Source organism: Geotrypetes seraphini, chromosome 1, assembly GCF_902459505.1.
Source record: "Geotrypetes seraphini chromosome 1, aGeoSer1.1, whole genome shotgun sequence".
Classification (NCBI taxonomy): domain Eukaryota; kingdom Metazoa; phylum Chordata; class Amphibia; order Gymnophiona; family Dermophiidae; genus Geotrypetes; species Geotrypetes seraphini.
Window position 1 is genome coordinate 39,173,420 of NC_047084.1, and position 18,644 is coordinate 39,192,063.

General features: G+C 44.2%; 1 protein-coding gene across 1 annotated transcript in view; it reads left to right on the forward strand.

Annotated features, from left to right (window-relative positions):
• The window catches only part of SGTB (small glutamine rich tetratricopeptide repeat containing beta), a 50,758-nt gene that overhangs the window by 1,518 nt on the left and 30,596 nt on the right, over nucleotides 1–18,644 (forward strand). The window lies entirely within an intron of this gene.

The window sequence follows — 18,644 nt, forward strand, 5'->3', positions numbered from 1 at the left end:
ATGATCTCATAAAATACCAACCAGTGTAAAAAGTGTGTACCTTCTTTGCACAACCCATACTTTTACTGTAAGGATGCACATGAGTGGAATAAACAAATATGTGCACAAATTATAAAATACTATAACTTCTACATGTTCTTGCTATGATGTGGTCGCAAACATTTACATCAGCCCCAGTGCTAGTGTGTTATCAAGGCACATTTTCAGCCAGTTGTGCTAATGTTTTATATGGAAAAGCAGACACCAACTTTTTCTTTTCTTTTAATAAAATAGGCATCTTAAATAACACTTTTTAATAGGTGATATGTTATAAAATTAAACTTTTTGGGCCTGATTTTTTAGGGCTTTTCCTGTACCCATGGGAGGGGGGAATTTAGTAATCAGACTACTGGTTTTTCAGCCTGTTTTCTTCAAATCTGAAAATAATGATCTGCATTGTTAGTGCTGTCATGCCAGAAAGAAATAAACCATTGCATACTGAAGCCATCTTTGCTGGAGATTTATGGAAGTCAATGCAGGCAAATGTGATGGTATCATTTATGATGCGGTTTATGCTGTTATAACAGCACTGTAGTTTTCACTTTTCTTTTTACATTTTATTTCATCTCTAAGGAGACATGCTTAAAGTTTCTATTTTGTGTGAAGGACCGGGAGGGGAAAACGTTACGACCTGACCCCAAGATGGCGTCGGCGTCAGCATTGGGATCGGGCTCTGAGCTTCCTTTGTCGGAGGCTCACATTGCGGCCCTGTCGGCGTCGGTAGTGCGGGCTTTGGATGGCCGTTTCGATCAACTATCGGGTCAGCTTATGTCTCTTGAGTCCCTGCTCTCTGAGACGACCTGTCGTACTGGCGAATTGGAGACTAGAGTGGCTCATGTGGAAGATACCAGCTCGGCTTCCGTGGCGGAATTGGTGGACCTGAGAGCACAAGTTCAACGGCAGGCGGATAAGCTTGAAGATCTTGAAAATCGTTCGAGACGTGACAACTTGCGCTTGATCGGATTGCCAGAGACGGTCTCTGATTCCCGTCTGCTTATCTCGTTGGAAACTTGGCTCAGGGCTGAACTGCCTCTCCCTGCGGGTATGGGGCCGCTACAGTTAGATCAGGCCCATCACCTGGGGCGTCGTGCTGAGGATCATACCCGAGTACCCATTTTCAAAGTGCATAATTCGGCTCACAAGGCTGAACTTATGCGGATTTATTGCCAAAAACGCAACACTGTGACTTATGTGGGAACCCCGATTCGTCTCTTCCAGGACTACTCTCCTGCGCTCCAGGAGCGCCGGCGCCGCTTCTCTAGGGTGTGCTCGGGACTCTTTGAGCGCAAGCAGCGATTTCAACTACTTTATCCGGCCCTGCTACGAGTTTGGACAACAACTGGCTGGAGGAGCTATGCATTGGTGGAAGAAGCCCAATCTTATCTGGATGCTTTGCCTGGGGTGGATGGATCTTCCTCGGCCCCTTGATGTTGGCAAGCTCGTGGTGGCTATTTGTGCCTTTCTGCTGGTGCTTTGTTGATTTCATCCTTCTTGGTCTATAGCTCCTGTGTTGTGGCCCTATAATTTCCCAGTGTGTCTGCAGGGTGGCCAATACACACTATGGCGCTGCTTTGGACCTTGTTGCTGTTATATTTCCCTGTTTGCTACTCCTGTTCATCTGTTGGCTGGTTGGCCTTTCTTGGGGATCTTTTATGGGACTTGTTTTCTTCTCCTTGAGATTGCCTGGGTCCCAGAGGTGGCAGCATGCTTCCTTGACTGAGGTCTTCTTCATTGCTGTTTTTGGGCACTGGGACATTTTATGGAGTGGGCTTCCTTGGACTCTTGGACTTTTGGTGCCTTTCTTGATTACTTTGCTTGTGTTGTTTTCGGAATGTTTGTGGTATGCTTGTTGTATTGGTGGTATGGATGGGTTCTGTTGGGAGGATGAGGGTGCTTGGGGATGGATTTGCTTTCCTAGTGTTGAGTTTGTGTGAGTGGCCTTTGTGTATGGTTGGTCACTGGAGATGGCAGACCGTGAGCCTTCGGGCTATTTCCTATTCTCTGTGGCACCCGACAAGGTTGCCCTCTTTCCCCATTGTTGTTTCTTCTTTCTTTAGAACCTTTGCTTTGTACTCTTCGGGGCTTTGCGGATGTGAGGGGTCTTTGTGTTGAATGGAATGAGTTGAAGACGTTGGCATTTGCGGATGACATGTTTTTGATTCTAACTAGGCCTGAAGATTCTTTACCGACTGCGTTGGATCTCATTTCCGAATTTGGCTTTTATTCTGGTCTGTCTCTTAATCTGGTCAAGTCCTTGGCCTTGCCTTTCCCGCCTGAGCTGCGTTCTCGATGGAGGGATGCCTTTCCTCTTCGTTGGGCGGATTCAACTTTGAAATACTTGGGGGTCTTTATTCCTCAGGACTTATCTCAGCTGTATCGTTTGAATGTGGAACCGTTATTCCAGGCCCTTCAGAATAAATTACAGATATGGGGATCTCTCCCTTTTTCGCTCTTAGGTCGAGTGCATCTTTATAATATGCTTATTGTCCCCTGTTGGCTATATGTTTTTCAGGTCCTTCCTCTTTATTTGTCTTCTCGAGATGAGAGACGCCTGGTACGCTTGGTTCAGAGATTCCTTTGGTCTGGGAAGCGGCCTCGTTTGCCTTATAAGAGGGCCGCAGCTCCGTGGTACAGGGGTGGTTTGGGTTTATTGAACCTTCGTTATTTGACTGTTGGTTGTGGTATGCGCCACATTAATGATTTTTTTAGGGGTACCTCAGTGTTCACTAATACTTCTTTGGAACTTTTTTGTTTTCGCTCCACTCATTTTAGTGCCTATCTTCATTTTCTTCCCTCTCTTAAACCTGAATCTCTCTCTGCGAAAGTGCTTCACCATCCCTTGCGGAAAGTTTGGCGCTGGGTCTGTAAATTTCATGCTCTTTCTGCTTCTGTATCTCCCTTTGTGCCTATCCGCTTTAACAGCTCCTTTTTACCTGGAATAGATGGGCCGAGCTTTGCTCGGTGGAATACAAGGAGAATTCATTATGTATTTCATTTGGTCGATGATGATGGCAAAATTAAGCCTTTTGCACAGTTGCAAGAGGAGTTTGGTATCCCCCCCACGGATTATTTTGCTTATATGCAAATTCACCATTATGTTTCTTCCTTACCCTCCAGCTCTTTGAAAGCCTCATGTTATGAGTTACTTTCTACGGCTTTTACCATTGGTTCTCAACTACCAGTTCCTCTCACATTCCATCATCGCCATTTGAAGGATGAGTCCCCCTTGTTTGATCACTCTACTTTAAGGGAGGCTTGGGCACATGATCTTGCAGTGCCTTTGCCGGAGGATGTGCTTTTGCAGGCTGTCCATAGGTTGCCGGCCTTTCGAAAATACACCACTTTTTGGGAACAACATTATAAGTTGATTTTCCAATTGTACATCTCTCCTAAGAGGGCGTATTTATCCCATTTTCGTGAAACTGCTGCCTGTCTCCGATGCCAAGCTCCGGAAGCGGGCTTGGGTCACATGTTTTGGACTTGCCCTGCTGTTCAAACCTTTTGGAATGCTATTTTTGTTTTTGTGGAGCGCATTTGGAAAATTAACATTCATCGCTCCCCTTTGTTATTGTTTGGAATTGTTCCTCGTGTGCGGGGAGCGGCAGCTTTCCTAAAATGGACTGTCTTGGTGGCCCTGAAATGTATTTTGCTGAACTGGCTTGAAGATACTGCTCCCGACTTCTCTCTTTGGCGATGTCGGATGATTACCTTATTGATGTGGGAACGGAGGGATGTGTTGGACTTTGCTTCTCTCCAAGGCAGGGTTTTTCAACAAACCTGGGAACCCTTTTGGACAACAATGACCCCGCTGGCACGGAGCCGCTTGCTGAACAGTTGAATCTTTGTATTTTGTTTTCTTTTGCTATACCTGGCTTGCCTAATTCTTGTATGATTTTCTGGTTGTAATGTGCTTGGAAGGAGGACCCTGGGGGGGTTTTCTTACTTTGGGATGGGTTGTGTTCAGGTGAGGGGGTTTTATGTAGGGATGGGTTTTGTTCCTTAAAATGCTGAGCTTATGTGTTCTTGGTTTGTATTATGTTTGATGCTTTTGTTGAGCTCAATAAAATATATTTGAATATATATCAGATTGGAAACGTATATCCTACCCAAGGTAGATGAAAATCAATGATTTTTTTTTTTTAATCTGATTTTTTTATTTAAATTGGATTTTTAAAATGCTTTTTTGAGGAAAAATATATCTAAAGATAATTTCCTATTTGAGATACATTATAGTCTAAGGGCTCCTTTAACTAAGCTGCAATAGCGTTTTTAGTGCACGCAGGATTTTAGCGCGCACTAAACCCATGCTACGCGGCTAGAACTAACACCAGCTCAATGCTGGCATTAAGGTCTAGCGCACACGGCAATTCAGCATGCGCTAAAACCGCTATCACAGCTTAGTAAAAGGAGCCCTAAAAGTTATTCATCATGAAATAAGGATTAGTTTTAATTATATATCATGAAGCTGTATATTCATGCAATGTTTACATTTTTGGGTAAATGAATTCCATTAATCCATTCATAATGCCATGGGCATGGTTTAAATCAAGTCTTTCTGACTAGTGATTTAAATTGTGATCCTGCCAGAATTGGTGTTAGATAAGGATGAGGGCCAGGACAGAAATTAGGGAGGAGATACCCAAGCTCATTACCAGACCATGCCGCGATCAAGTTTCCAGCAGGTTTAAGGCTTTCTCTGGCTAGTAGGCAATTGTCTTAGTTGCATTATCTTAACATCATCCCTAGTGTGTGTGATCTTTTTGTTTTTGCACAGTATTGGAGAAAATGGGTCTTTCTGTTTCATTTTTGATGAGCTATTATGTATTTGGCATTTGTGTTCTCTGTGTATGACCGAGATATTCTGTTAGCGTGAATTTTCTATGTAGCATTCTATGTAGCATTCTATGGCATTATGAATGGATTAATGGAATTCATTTACCCAAAAATGTAAACATTGCATGAATATACAGCTTCATGATATATAATTAAAACTAATCCTTATTTCATGATGAATTAACTTTTAGGGCTCCTTTTACTAAGCTGTGATAGCGGTTTTAGCGCATGCTGAATTGCCGTAATTTGGCGTATTCAGTTTTCTCGATAAGGGATGGGATTTTTTTGAAGGCGTACGGAGGCAGACTTATTGATCTCAATATGTATACTTTGGAAGAAAGGCAGGAAAGGGGAAATATGATAGAGACATTTCAAAGCCTACATAGCGTATAGGTGCATAGGGCAAGTCTTTCAATTGAAAGGAAATGCTAGAAAGAGAGGGCATCGGATGAAGTTGAAAAGGGATAGATTCAGGAGTAACCTCAGAAAATTCTTTTTCACAGAAAAGGTGGTGAATGCTTGGAGTAGCCTCCCATTGGAGGTGATGGAGACAAAAAGTGTATCTGAATTTAAGAAAGCTTGGGACAAGTACGCTGGATATCTAAGGGAGAGATAGTAGATGGTATGGTTAGGCCATAGGCGTCGGATCGAGGGGAGGGGCCACAGGAGTCGTTGCCTCCCAAATGTGCCATTTAATCTCTGGTGGTCCAGAGGTGCAGCGGGCAGGAGCGAGCTTTCCGGCTCCTGCTCCACTACTCACCCGGTCGATTACGGCTGCTTTCTTCTGCTGCTGAGCAGCAATAAGCGGGAGTGCGCTTTGGTGCTCATTCTCGGCGCTTAGTGGCTTCTTTGACTGACTCATGAATTCTTGCGATTTGCGAGAATTCACGGGAGTCAATCAAAGAAGCCAGTGAGAGCCGAGCAAAAGGGCCAAAGCACACTCCTGCTCATTACCGCTCAGCAGCAGAAGAAAGCAGCCACAACGAGGCCAGAGGAGGTACGATGGTGGGGCATGGTGCACAGCAAACGAGCGAAGAGGGAGAGGGAAGTGGTGTAATTGGACAGACAAATGAGGGAGGGAGCAGAGTCTGATGGGGGGGGGGTGGCTGGTTGGCTGGCTGGGTGCATAGTCTGATGGGGTGCAGAGTCTGATGGGGTGGCTAGGGCTGCAGAGTGACAGGGAGTGCAGAATCTGATGGGAGGTGGCTGGGAGGGTGCAGAGTCTGACAGGTGAGGTTGCAGAGTGACGGGGGTGACTAGCTAAGTTCAGAGTTGGGTGGGGGTGGCTGGCTGGCTGGCTGGGTGCAGAGTCTGACGAGGGGGTGGCTGGGTGCAGATTCTGGGGGGTCTGGTTGCAGAGTCTTGACGGGGTGGCTGGGGGTGCAGAGTCTGATGGGGTGGCTGGGGGGTGCATAGTCTGATGGGGTGGCTGGGTGCAGAGTCTGATGGCGTGGCTGGGTGCAGAATCTGACGGGGAGGAGGCGGCTGGGTGCAGGGAGTTGGGAAAACAGATGCTCATGAGGTTGGGAAAGACAGATAACTGCATGTACTGGAAGAGGGTTGGGAAGGACAAATGCATAGAGGGGAGGGTTAGGAAAGGAGAGATACTGCACAGGTGGAGTAGTGGGAAGGGAGAGAAAGAAATGCTGCCGGTGGGGGAGGGAAAAGGGACGGAGAATTGTTGGACATAGGTGTGTGGTGTGAGAGGGAAAGAGAGATGATTGTTGGACATGATAGTGGTGGAGAGGAGGGAGGGAGAAATGTTACACTGGGAGGGAGTAGATATGACCAAAGAAAGGAGATATATTAGACCACTTGAATGGGAAGGAGAGAGAGAGAGAGATGCCAGACCGCAGAGAGGAGATGTTAGATCTCGGGAAGAGAGAGGGAAGGAGAGAGAGATGCCAGACTATGGGAGAGGAGGCCCTCCCCCATGAACAAAAAAGCATTCTGCTGCCTATGGGTTAGGCAGACTAGATAGGCCTTTATTTGCCTTCATTTTTTATGTTAAGTTTCTATTTCCTGTGCAGTGCCTGTGGCTAGAGAGGCTAGAGAGGCTTGAGCTAAGAAAGGAGCTCATCTCTCTGCAAGGAGAAAAGTACTGATGAGACCAGTCTGATGCTAAGGCTGGGGGTTAACAAGTGGGAGGAAGGAAATAAGAGCTGGGGATAGGTGGAGGGCACTGGTGGTGGGAGGATAGATATTGTGGGAGGGAGAAGAATCGTGGACATATGCAGGGGAAAGTGAATATGGAGAGGCACAGAGATGGATGCAAGGGTTAAGGTGGAAGAAAGGATAGAAAAATATTGAAGTAGGTGAGTGAATGCTGGGGAAGTGGAGAAGGAAATATGGGGAAAGAGGTAGTGACTGGCTACTGGAGAAGGGGTTAAAAAGGGCTACAAATAGTGTTTTAGAGCCTAGAAGGGTGAAATTTAAGGAACAGAAAGCTGAAGTAGGAATGAGAAGGAGATGGGGATGGAAGGAGAAGGGAGGAAAGTGTAAGAAGTGGAAAACTGATAAATATGTGAAAGAAGAGACTTTGAGGATTGTGGCAAGAAGGAGGGATGAAATCTAGTTACTGGTTCATAAAAAGAGGAATGAAGACAATTGAAATAGGAGGATGAGTGTCAGAGTTAGGCATAAGGAAGAAGACAGGACAGTGAAGAAACAGAAATAAAATCCTGGAAAGGGACTCATAGAAAAGCAACAAAAGGAAGCTGTAAGACCAGAACCAACCCAATTTGAAAAAATGAATTGGTCAGAAAACTTCAGCTTTAAAAATATGTTGCTCTTGTATTTTGTTCTGTACCGAAGGAAATGCATCTATGTTTCTCTGGAGTTTTACTTCTTACCGTCTGGTTTCTTTTTGTTTTCCATTTCATTTTTTTCCATTATGTGTCTAGTTTATAATCTCATATTTTGTTGCTAAGTGATGGCCTGTATTTTCCTTGTGTAACAGGGATGAGGGATTCAGTTGTCATGTAGGTTCTGTATAGGAAACTGTAGCAGTTAATCTTTTCCAGCACCTCCATCTACACCTCCACTCCCTGGAGGTGTGTTGGTGTTCTAGATCAGTGGTTCCCAACCCTGTCCTGGAGGACCACCAGTCAGTCTGGATTATGGGATAACCGTAATGAATAAGCATGAAAAAGATTTGCATATAATGGAGGTGACAGGCATGGAAATCTGCCCCATGCATATTCGTTAGGGTTATCCTGAAAACCTGACAGGCTGGTGGTTCTCCAGGACAGGGTTGAGAACCACTGTTCTAGATAATTTGTAATGCTAATATTTTGTTGCCTGTCCCCTCCCCCCCCCCCCCCCCACCCACCCTGGACGTGTACGACCAAAGGGCATAATCAGCAATCACTCTTGCAAAATTTTTTCAATGGCTCCCAAATCTTCAGAAACTTCTTATAATATTCCTGATGTATGGCCATATTACGTTCCATCTTAAAAACAGAGAGACTCCCACCAAAAGGAATAGTTCAGTCTATCCCAGTTTTTCCAATTCCTTAGAATAAGCTGTATGGCAACCCCTATCATAATAAATAGAAGTTTATTATTATGGGATGATATTTGGCTTTTAGCTCTCATCGTAGTGCCAAATAGCACAGTGTCGTATGTTAGATCACCTCCATTCTTATTGATTTAAATTACATCAATGGCAAGGCATCGTAGATGTTCAAATTTGTGTCTACAATCACTACAATGAGCTAAAATGGGTGCCTCAGTCTTGTTCCTCTTCAAATTGGAGCAATGTTCATTTAATCTTGTTTTTAGACTTCTGATGGTCTTCCCAACATAAACTTTGTTGCAGGGACATATAATTATGTATACAAGAAAAGACACTGTTGCAATTGCCAAAGTGATTTAACTTGTAACTTTTTGTACCCAGAGGGTTAGTAAAAACCTTAGTCTGTACTGTTATTTCACAATTCTTACAATGACCACATTTAAAGTAGCCTCTTAAAGCCTGTGTTAAATGAGATGAATCAATTTTTAACGTTGAAGGACACAAGATTTCTTTTAGATTCTTTCCCCTTGAGAATGCTGAACTTTTTACCTTTTGAAAGCCTCATGCATCTGCAGAATGTTCCAATGTTTTCTCACAGCACCAACCAATCTTGGACTTACATTGGTGTATTGAGTTACAAATAACTGAATATTCTCATCTGGTGTTTGTTTTACTTGAAGAGATAGCAGATAATCTCTACGATTGTAATTAGCATGGGTATATGCTTTTTTTCAAAGATTTTTCACAATAGCTCCTCTTTTTTAGTTTTTCCCATAACAGTTTAGATTGTTGTTTAAAATCTTGATCTTTACTGCATATACGGCGATAACACAGGAACTGTGAGTATGGTAAACTGTCTTTGCATTCTTTAGGATGGCAGCTTGATGAATGCAAAATGTTACGATCTGTGCTTTTATGATGCACTTTTGTTGTAAAACCTGCAGATGTCTGTTCAGTTCTCACATCCAAAAATGTGATTTCATGGTAAGAGTATAGCAGTATGTGAATTGGATTTTGTTCATTGCATGAATTTAACCATTTGAAAAATGCATAAAATTCATCAATAGTGCCTGTCCTATAATATAAATATATCATCTATACAGTGTTCCCCCGGTTGTTCGCGGTCAGCGGTTTGCGATCCCGGTCATTCGCGGTATTTTCTGACCGCGAACCGCCGACAAGGAGAGGGCAGAGGGAGAGGCAGGAGAGAGCAGGAGCATCGCGAGAGCAGGAAATCACTCGCGGTATGCTCCGACTGCCTCTTCCTGCACTAAGTCGGGCTTTACCCAATCAGGAGCTGCTTTGACACGCTCTCCTGCTGCCCTCTTCATGCTCCCCCATGAAAAACCGTATTCACGGGGGTTCTTGGAACGGAACCCCTGCGAATATTGGGGGAGTACTATATACCGGTGTCATGAATGGATCTTTTCTTTAAATGGAGAACAGAATATCCATTCCTCAGGAAAAAAATTTTGATTCAGCCTATTGAATTGATTTTTCAATTTGATTTTCCTGCCCAATTGGGTGTTATGGGTTGTTTTTTGTTTTTTTCAAACATCATGGTGGGTTTATTTTATAGCCTCTTCACCCCCTTTGCCTCTCCTATCCACAATGGCGATGTGGTGTAAACAAAAAAAAAAAAAAAAGACTTCCTTTTTCTGTTAAATCCAAGCTCATGTTCACGGTCTAACACCAACTCTGGTAAGATACTTTTTTCTACCTTTTGTTGTCTGGTCATTATTCAAATCATGTTGGTCCCAGGCTCTAGTTGTCTTCTGATAACTTGCTTGCCAGGGTCTCCTTTCTTCTTTCTCCGTGCTAACCATCCATCTTCCATTTCTATCCTCCCCTTCCATTTCCCTTCCCTCCCCCGGAGGTCTGGCATCTGTCCTTTTTTTCCCCCCATCTCCATCCCCACAGTTGCAGCGATGGACCCCATCATTCCCAGATCCACCATCTCTCCTTTTCTCAACTATTCTTTCATCCAGCATCTCTCCCTCCTTCCCCACCACCCCAGGGTCTATGAGTTCTCCTTTTCTCTTCCCAACTACCCTCCTATCCAGTATCTATTTCCCCCACCCCTTCCACACCATCCCTTGTGTCCAACTTCTCTCTCTTTCTGTTCCTTCCCTCCCTAAATCCCATTGTCCACATCTCTCTCCCTCTCCTCTGTTTTTAGACCCATTATTTCTCCCCCCCCCCCGGTCTGGTATATGCACATCTTTGAACCCCCCTTCTTTCCCTCTGTGTACTTCTACACCAGGGACCCCCACTGAAGGCCTGCCCCCCCCCCCCCCCGGCCTCCCGGTCTTACCTTTACTTAATTACAGCAGCAGAGCAGCCTGCAGAGAGGATCGCTGGTGCTGTAGCGATCTTTGCAGGCTGCCATTGGCCTCCGCAGCTGTCGTTACCTGTGCTGCAGTCCTGCCCCTCCTCTGATGTCAGGGGCAGGATCACAGCAGAGGGAACGACAGTTGGAGGCCTGTGGCAGCCTGCAAGGATCACTACAGCACCAGCGATCCTCTCTGCAGGCTGCTCCGCTGCTGTAATTAGGTAAATGTAAGAGTGGGAGGCCAGGGGGGAAGCCGGAGGATACTGCAGCACCTCCCCCCACTCCCTAAAGCAGGAGTGGCAGCAGCTGGCCAGCAAGAGGCAGCGCTGCTGCTCCTGCTTTAGGGGGCGAGGAGGAAGGGTCAGTCACCGAATCGGTGAATCGATTTGAATTGGAAATCAGGCAGCACTACTTCACAGTTCTCTTTACACCCTTCAGCATTTAGAGTCCCTTCTAATTCTCTCTCCTTAATTTCCAGCAAGACCCCCAATTTTGTTCATGCAAAATCTTCATCCCCCAGGCACTTACCTCCACCTCTTATTTCTTCCCCCAGTCACATAAATCCCTTGCAGCTGTTTTCCTAACTCCCATGCCATGCTTCCTTTAGCTTTTGCTAGCCCCCTCCCTGGCACACATCAAAGCTTTCTTCCTCCCGTCCCCCACTGCCCGGTAGCACACACCCTGCTAGCTTGTCAGCCTGCTACCCTACCCTACCCACATTGCTCTTCTCAGCTTTCTCAAGCCTTTGCCCAATGACACATACGTCCTCCAGCTTCTACATTCCACCCTCCAATGGCACATATCCCCTGAAGCCCTCTCTAGCCCCCTCCTTCCTGTAGCCCCTTCTCCCTGGCAAAGCCCCTAGCTTTCTATCCCCCACCTTCCAATGGCATACACCCCTAGCTTATCAATCCCCTACTGCACATTACACCACTTCCCTCCAACCTCCATACACTAAGGAGAGCATCAAAACTATCAGAATCACAGATGTTAGTTACACCGGGGAATCCCTCTGGGTGAACCTGGCCAGAGGGTATGAAAAATGCCTATACCTTGGCGTGATATACAGACCCCCCAGGCAACAGGAAGACCAAGACATGGAATTAATAGAGGACATAGAGAATATCACGCTGCGCGGAGACACAGTAAAACTAGGAGACTTCAACATGCCTGATACAGATTGGAACACACTCTCCGCGACTACAAGTAGCAGCAAAAGAATTTTAACCTCCATAAAGGGTGCACGTCTCAAGCAATTGGTATCGGAGCCCACCAGGAACCAGGCAATACTAGACCTAGTACTCACCAACGGAGATAGCGTCTCGGAAGGCTCAGTAGGTGATACACTGGCCTCCAGTGACCATAATATGGTATGGTTCAACGTCGAGAAGGGTTTCCCTAAGTCACACACAGCAACGAGGGTTCTCAACTTTAGAGGCACAGACTTCAACCGCATAGGAGAATTTATCCATCAAGAGCTATATAAACAGGTAAAAGCTGACAATGTGGAGGATATGTGGTCGACTCTAAAGTCCATCCTACATGAAGCGACAACCCGCTACATAAGAACAGTAAGTAAACGCAGGAAAAACAAAAAACCCCAATGGTTCAGCAAAGATATTTCAGACCTAGTTAAAAAGAAAAAAGAAGCATATATCGCCTACAAACATTTAGGAAAACAGGAGGCGAAAGAGGACTATCTAGACAGATCCAGAGCTGTCAAAAAAGCAGTCAGAGAGGCCAAAATCCAAATGGAGGAAAATCTAGCACAGAACATTAAGAAAGGAGATAAATCTTTCTTCAGCTATATTAGTGACAGGAAAAGAAACAAAGATGGGATTGTACGCCTGAAGCAATCGGACGGTAACTTTGCAGAATCGGATTCTGCCAAGGCAGAACTACTAAACAAATATTTCTGTTCAGTCTTCACATGTGAGGCACCGGGAGACGGTCCACAGCTTCAGACGGGAGATAACCAGAAAGACCCGTTTCAGGATTTCGAATTTACGCCAGATAGCGTCTATAGCGAACTATCAAGACTCAAAGTGAACAAAGCCATGGGACCAGACAACCTACACCCCAGGGTACTCAGGGAGTTATGTGAAGTCCTGGCGGAACCATTATCTGTGCTTTTCAATCTTTCCCTACGCACAGGACTTTCAATCTTTCCCTTGGACTGGAAAACCGCCAACGTAATCCCACTCCACAAAAAGGGCAGCAAGACAGAGACAGCAAACTACAGGCCAGTGAGTCTCACGTCTATAGTGTGTAAAGTCATGGAAACACTGATCAAACGGAATCTTGACACAATCCTAGATGAGGAAAATCTACGTGATCCCCACCAACACGGGTTCACCCAGGGTAGATCCTGCCAATCCAATCTTATTAGCTTTTTTGACTGGGTTACTAGACAACTGGATGCCGGGGAGGCACTGGATGTGGTGTATTTGGACTTCAGTAAAGCATTTGATAGCGTCCCACACCGAAGGTTATTGAACAAGCTGAAATCAATGGGCTTGGGAGACACTCTAACTAAATGGGTTGGGGACTGGCTGAGCGGTAGAGTACAGAGGGTGGTGGTGAACGGTACCCCATCAGAAGCGTCGGACGTGCTCAGTGGAGTACCGCAGGGCTCAGTCTTGGGCCCGATTTTATTCAACTTATTCATAAGAGATATGACGCAAGGGCTTAGGGGAAAGGTATCACTGTTCGCCGATGACACCAAAATTTGCAACATTGTAGGCAACAGCTTATTACCTGACAATATGACACAGGACTTACTGCTGCTGGAAAGATGGTCAACGACTTGGCAGTTGGGCTTCAATGCTAAAAAATGCAAGGTAATGCACCTGGGTAAGAGAAACCCGCGCAGAACTTATGCACTAAATGGAGAGACCTTGGTTAGGACCAAGGAAGAACGTGATCTAGGAGTGATTATTAGTGATGACATGAAGGCTGCCAATCAAGTGGAGAAGGCTTCCTCCAGGGCAAGACAAATGATGGGTTGTATCCGCAGAGGTTTTGTCAGCAGGAGACCTGAAGTCATTATGCCATTGTACAGATCCATGGTGAGGCCTCACTTGGAGTACTGTGTTCAATTCTGGAGACCACACTACCGTAAAGATATGCTGAGGATCGAGTCGGTTCAGCGAATGGCCACCAGGATGGTCTCGGGGCTAAAGGATCTAACGTATGAAGAAAGACTAAAGAAGTTGCAACTGTACTCACTTGAGGAACGAAGAGAAAGGGGAGACATGATTGAAACGTTTAAGTACATCACGGGTCGCATTGAGTCGGAAGATGATATCTTCTGTCTTATGGGTCCCTCGACCACCAGAGGGCATCCGCTGAAGATCAGAGGAGGGAAGTTTCAAGGAGACTCCAGAAAGTACTTCTTCACCGAAAGAGTGGTGGATCAGTGGAACAAACTCCCACTGCAGGTTGTTGAAGCCAGCAGCGTGAAGGATTTTAAGAGTAAATGGGATGCTCACGTGGGATCTTTAAGGGAGTAAATTCGGGAGCGAATACTTTGGAATGGGCAGACTTGGTGGGCTATAGCCCTTTTCTGCCACTATGTTTCTATGTTTCTCTATGTTTCCATATCTCCCTTGATCACACAATCAAGAGGTAGGGGGTGCATGGTTGTATATTAGGCTGTGTACTGCTTCTTTGCCATTTCTGGCCCAACTATACATTTGATCAGTATGGGCCTCTGCACAGCTGTGTGGCTCAAAGGAACAGGCAGATCTAGAGTGGCAGAGGAGGAAGATGCACCTCCTCCTTTTTTTTTTTATTCTTTATTTAATTTTTAAACTACAGTTGTGCATAATTAATACACTTACATAGAATATTAAAATTAAAGCACAGCAAACTTACAAGAATTTATATAAAAAAGAAATCATTCCCCCCCCCCCACACACACACACACTTCCACCTATTAATCAATAAATAGAAACCTACAAGAACTATCTAAACATCCTCCCTAAAATCAATTCCAAAACGTGCAGAAAAAAAAATGATCTCAAATAACAGAGGTTGCATATAGGATTCTGGTAGTGCATTTTGGATCCTTAAATAGGAATAGTTCATTCTAAGGAACCTTTCTGATGTGAAAGTGAGGAGGAAATCTCACATGAAACTCCTCTAAGCTCGACAAATTAACATTGACAACCTATTTTTCTGAAAAACTGATATTTTAAATGAAAGCATTTGCCTTCAGCAGAGTTTTACTTTTCCTCTGAATTCACCATCACTGGCTAAGAACCCACTCATTACAAATCACTGGATATTTTAAGAATGCAGCTTGCTGTTTCTTGGATGACTCCTTGGGTAGATGTGCCAACTTTCTGTCTAGTCAGCACTGTTTTCCTACAGTTCTGCTGAAAGGCACTTTTTGCTAAGTAACAACAGTGAGGGAGGAATTTGCTTTCAGTATTGTTGCAAACGCTCAGTAGCTTAAACATATAGACCTGTCTTCAGCGATTTAGATAGAGGGGACTTGAAAGGGCTGAGAGAGAGCTTGATGGGGGACAAGAGAAATATGAGAGAGTAAGATAAACAACTGAGAAAGGGAGACGGGGGATGGGAGTGGGAGAAACTGAATGAGAGACAGTGTGGGGAATTGGGATTCGATATACTACTTGGATAAGGTGTATTAAGCGGTTTACAATCAAGTACTCAAGTATTTTCCCTATCTGTCCCAGCAGGCTCACAGTATCTAATATACCTGGGACAATAATGACTTGCACAGGGTCACAAAGAATAGTGCAGGGTTTGAACCCATAACCTCAGGTTATTGAGTGTGGAGCATTGCTGCTAGAGCAGGAGTTCCCAACCTGGGGTGTGAGATGGAATTTCAGGGGATGCAGCAAAGAGTGACAAGTCCTCACTCAGCCAGCCGCCAGTGTGCCTTGAGCAGTGGTAGTAGGTGGTTGTGTTGTATAGATACTGTAATAGTCTCTTTATTTATTTCATTAAAAGGAGAGATTAACATATAAGTAGCCAATTCTCACTTGGGTGAATCTGGATTCAGGCCTGGGTGCACTAAAAGCATCCCTAAAATCCAGTGGACCACTCTGGGGCTGACAAGTTGTCTGATTTCAAAATGGCGATCGATGTTCAAACGACTTACCATGCAAATGAGTTTTTTGCAGAGGTCTACTGTAATCCCACTCCATCAGTGTTTGGAAAAACGACTTTGACACATGCACAGAGTCAGCAGAAGAAGCCTGAACAGGTGAGCGGTAGGGAAATCCCCAAAGCAGTCTCCTGTTCGGGGTAGGAAGACTTCTTTTTTTCCAATGGGCACAGATGGTGTGTGCATGTGTTTAAACACACACAATATCTGTCCCCATTTTAAAAAAAGGTTGTGTCCCCTCCTTAAAAAAAAAAAAAAAAAAAAGGCAGTAGGGTGCCCACTCTCTCCTGCATTGGAACCCCCCCAATCCCAATCCCAACCCCTCTCCTCCGACCCTTCAAAGAATGTCAGCAGGAGGAATGCCTACTCCCTCCTACCTTGGAAACCCAGAACCCCTACACTCCTGACCCCTCCACCCTCCCATGTGAAGATCATTGGCAGGAGAGATGCCCACTCCCTCCTGCCTCGGCAATGCAGCCCCCCCATGTCCCTTGCCCCGTACCTTAAATAGAAGAAGACAGAAGGAAGAATGCCCAGTTCCTCCTGCTGGCGGACCTTCTCCTTGCATGTTTCTGGATGTTGCTAAGACAACCAAAAGAGAAGGAAAGTATTTTTCACGTTAAAAAACCAGACTAAAGATTTATGTACTACATTTTTATTGAGATATCCTTGTAAATGTTTACTACAATACGCAAGGGTAAAAATATCTTTTTTGCTCTCGAGCATTTGAAGTCTCTTATTTTGGGGGGTCTTTTACGCTACAGTATGAAAAAGGTTACATTTGGACAATTTCCTGGAAAAAAAGTCCATTGTCTGTTATTGAGAAAGACATGGGGGAAACCACTGCTTGCCCTGGATCGGTAGCATGTAATGTTGCTACTCCTTGGGTTTTGGCCAGGTACTAGGGACCTGGATTGGCTACCGTGAGAACGGGCTACTAGGCTTGATGGATAATTGGTCTGACCCAGTAAGGCTATTCTTATGGATAATAGATTTTGTTCCATGAAGACGTACAGATTACAAATGTAGGCTTTTAAACACACTTGTACATGGACACTAATTTTGCATCTCATACACATCCTCTTTTACCATAAGCTTACTGCCCATCACCAACACTTGTCATGTTCACCCCTCATATATATTTCCATACCACATACAACCTGCATGCACATAAAAAATTAGTTTACATTTATATATCATTATGTTTCACAAACACCACGTTTGTATAACACGTTTTTTATTTAGGCAAAAATCGGTCCATAGTTCTGGATTATACACTCATTATGCCATTTTACTTTTGTTTTTATTTATTTATAACATTTCAAATCTTCCAATCAAGTATAACAATTACAACTTGAATCAGATCAAATCTTCATAATAATAAAACAAAAGGAAAAATATTAACGCCGATATTTAGCCCACAATATTGAGAGAGAGAGAGCAATAAAAAACAGCAGCAATACTCGACCCATCCAACAGCTGGAACATACTCTCTTCAATCTGTACATCGCATCCCTCGGTACCTGCTTGGACAATTTAGGATTAACCTCCTCTAGCTATGCAGACGACATCACCATTCTCCTTCCTTTTGACCAACCAACGTCCTCCATGACAGACACACTACACAGGACACTTGAAGCAGTAGCAACATGGATGAAAAATCACAAACTGAAACTGAACCCAGACAAGACAAAATTCATTCTCCTCGAAAATAATAAAACCCCAACCATAACAAATCTAGTAATAAACACAATCACATATCCCTTAAAACCCACTCTAAAACTTCTAGGAATGACGATAGACAGATGCTGTACTATGCAACCACAAATCAACAAAACAATACAAAAATAATTTGCGGTCATGAGAAATAAATACCATTCGTACATCAATTTACTCAGTAATGGCCCCTCAGCTATGGAACTCTATGCCAAAACACCTGCGGGAAGAAACCTGACTAGAGAGATTTAAGTTGAGTCTCAAAACATTCTTGTTTGAAGACGCTTATGACCTATAACCTTTTTCAATTTTTCAATTTCTTTTTCGCAGACAGTTTCCCACCCCATTGTTTTTTCCCCTATATGTCTCTTTATCCTATGCATTTTTTTTTTTGTTCCATCCCTTACCCTTTGTATCTTAATGTGCTTGTCTAAAATTTGTACTTCCATGATTTTAATTTCATTTTACATTTGCCACTTAGAAATTTGGTAAGTGGGTTAACAAATTTGAATAAACTTGATTAAGGCCATGGCAGCAAAATGGGACTGAGGTTGGACGGTATATGAAGAGGAAAGAGCTTAGTGTCTTCTGACTGCTGCTGTTTTAGAAAGAGCACGCTTGTGAAGAAAAGATGCAGAATAAAGATTGTATAGGTGGTTACAGTAGTGAGGGAAATAGTTTTTCACTCAAAAAATAGTTAAGCTCTGGAATTTGTTACCAGAGGATGTGGTAACAGCAATTAACATAGAAGGGTTTTAAAAAAAGTTTGGATAGGTTCCTAGCTCAAAAGTCCATAATCTGCTACTAGAACAGACGTGGGGAAAGCCACTGCTTACCCCAGGATCGCTAGCATGAAGTGTCGCTACTATTTGGGTTTCTGCCAGGTACTTGTGCTCTGGTTTGACCACTGTGGAAACAGGATACTAGGCTACATGGACCATTAGTCTGGCCCAGTATGGCTAATCTTATGTTCTAACTTCAGATTGGAATGGTGTATATTCTCTTACCCTCCTAATTCTCATCACAGTAAATAGTACAACGTTTATAGATCCTCAGAAGTGCCACCTAGC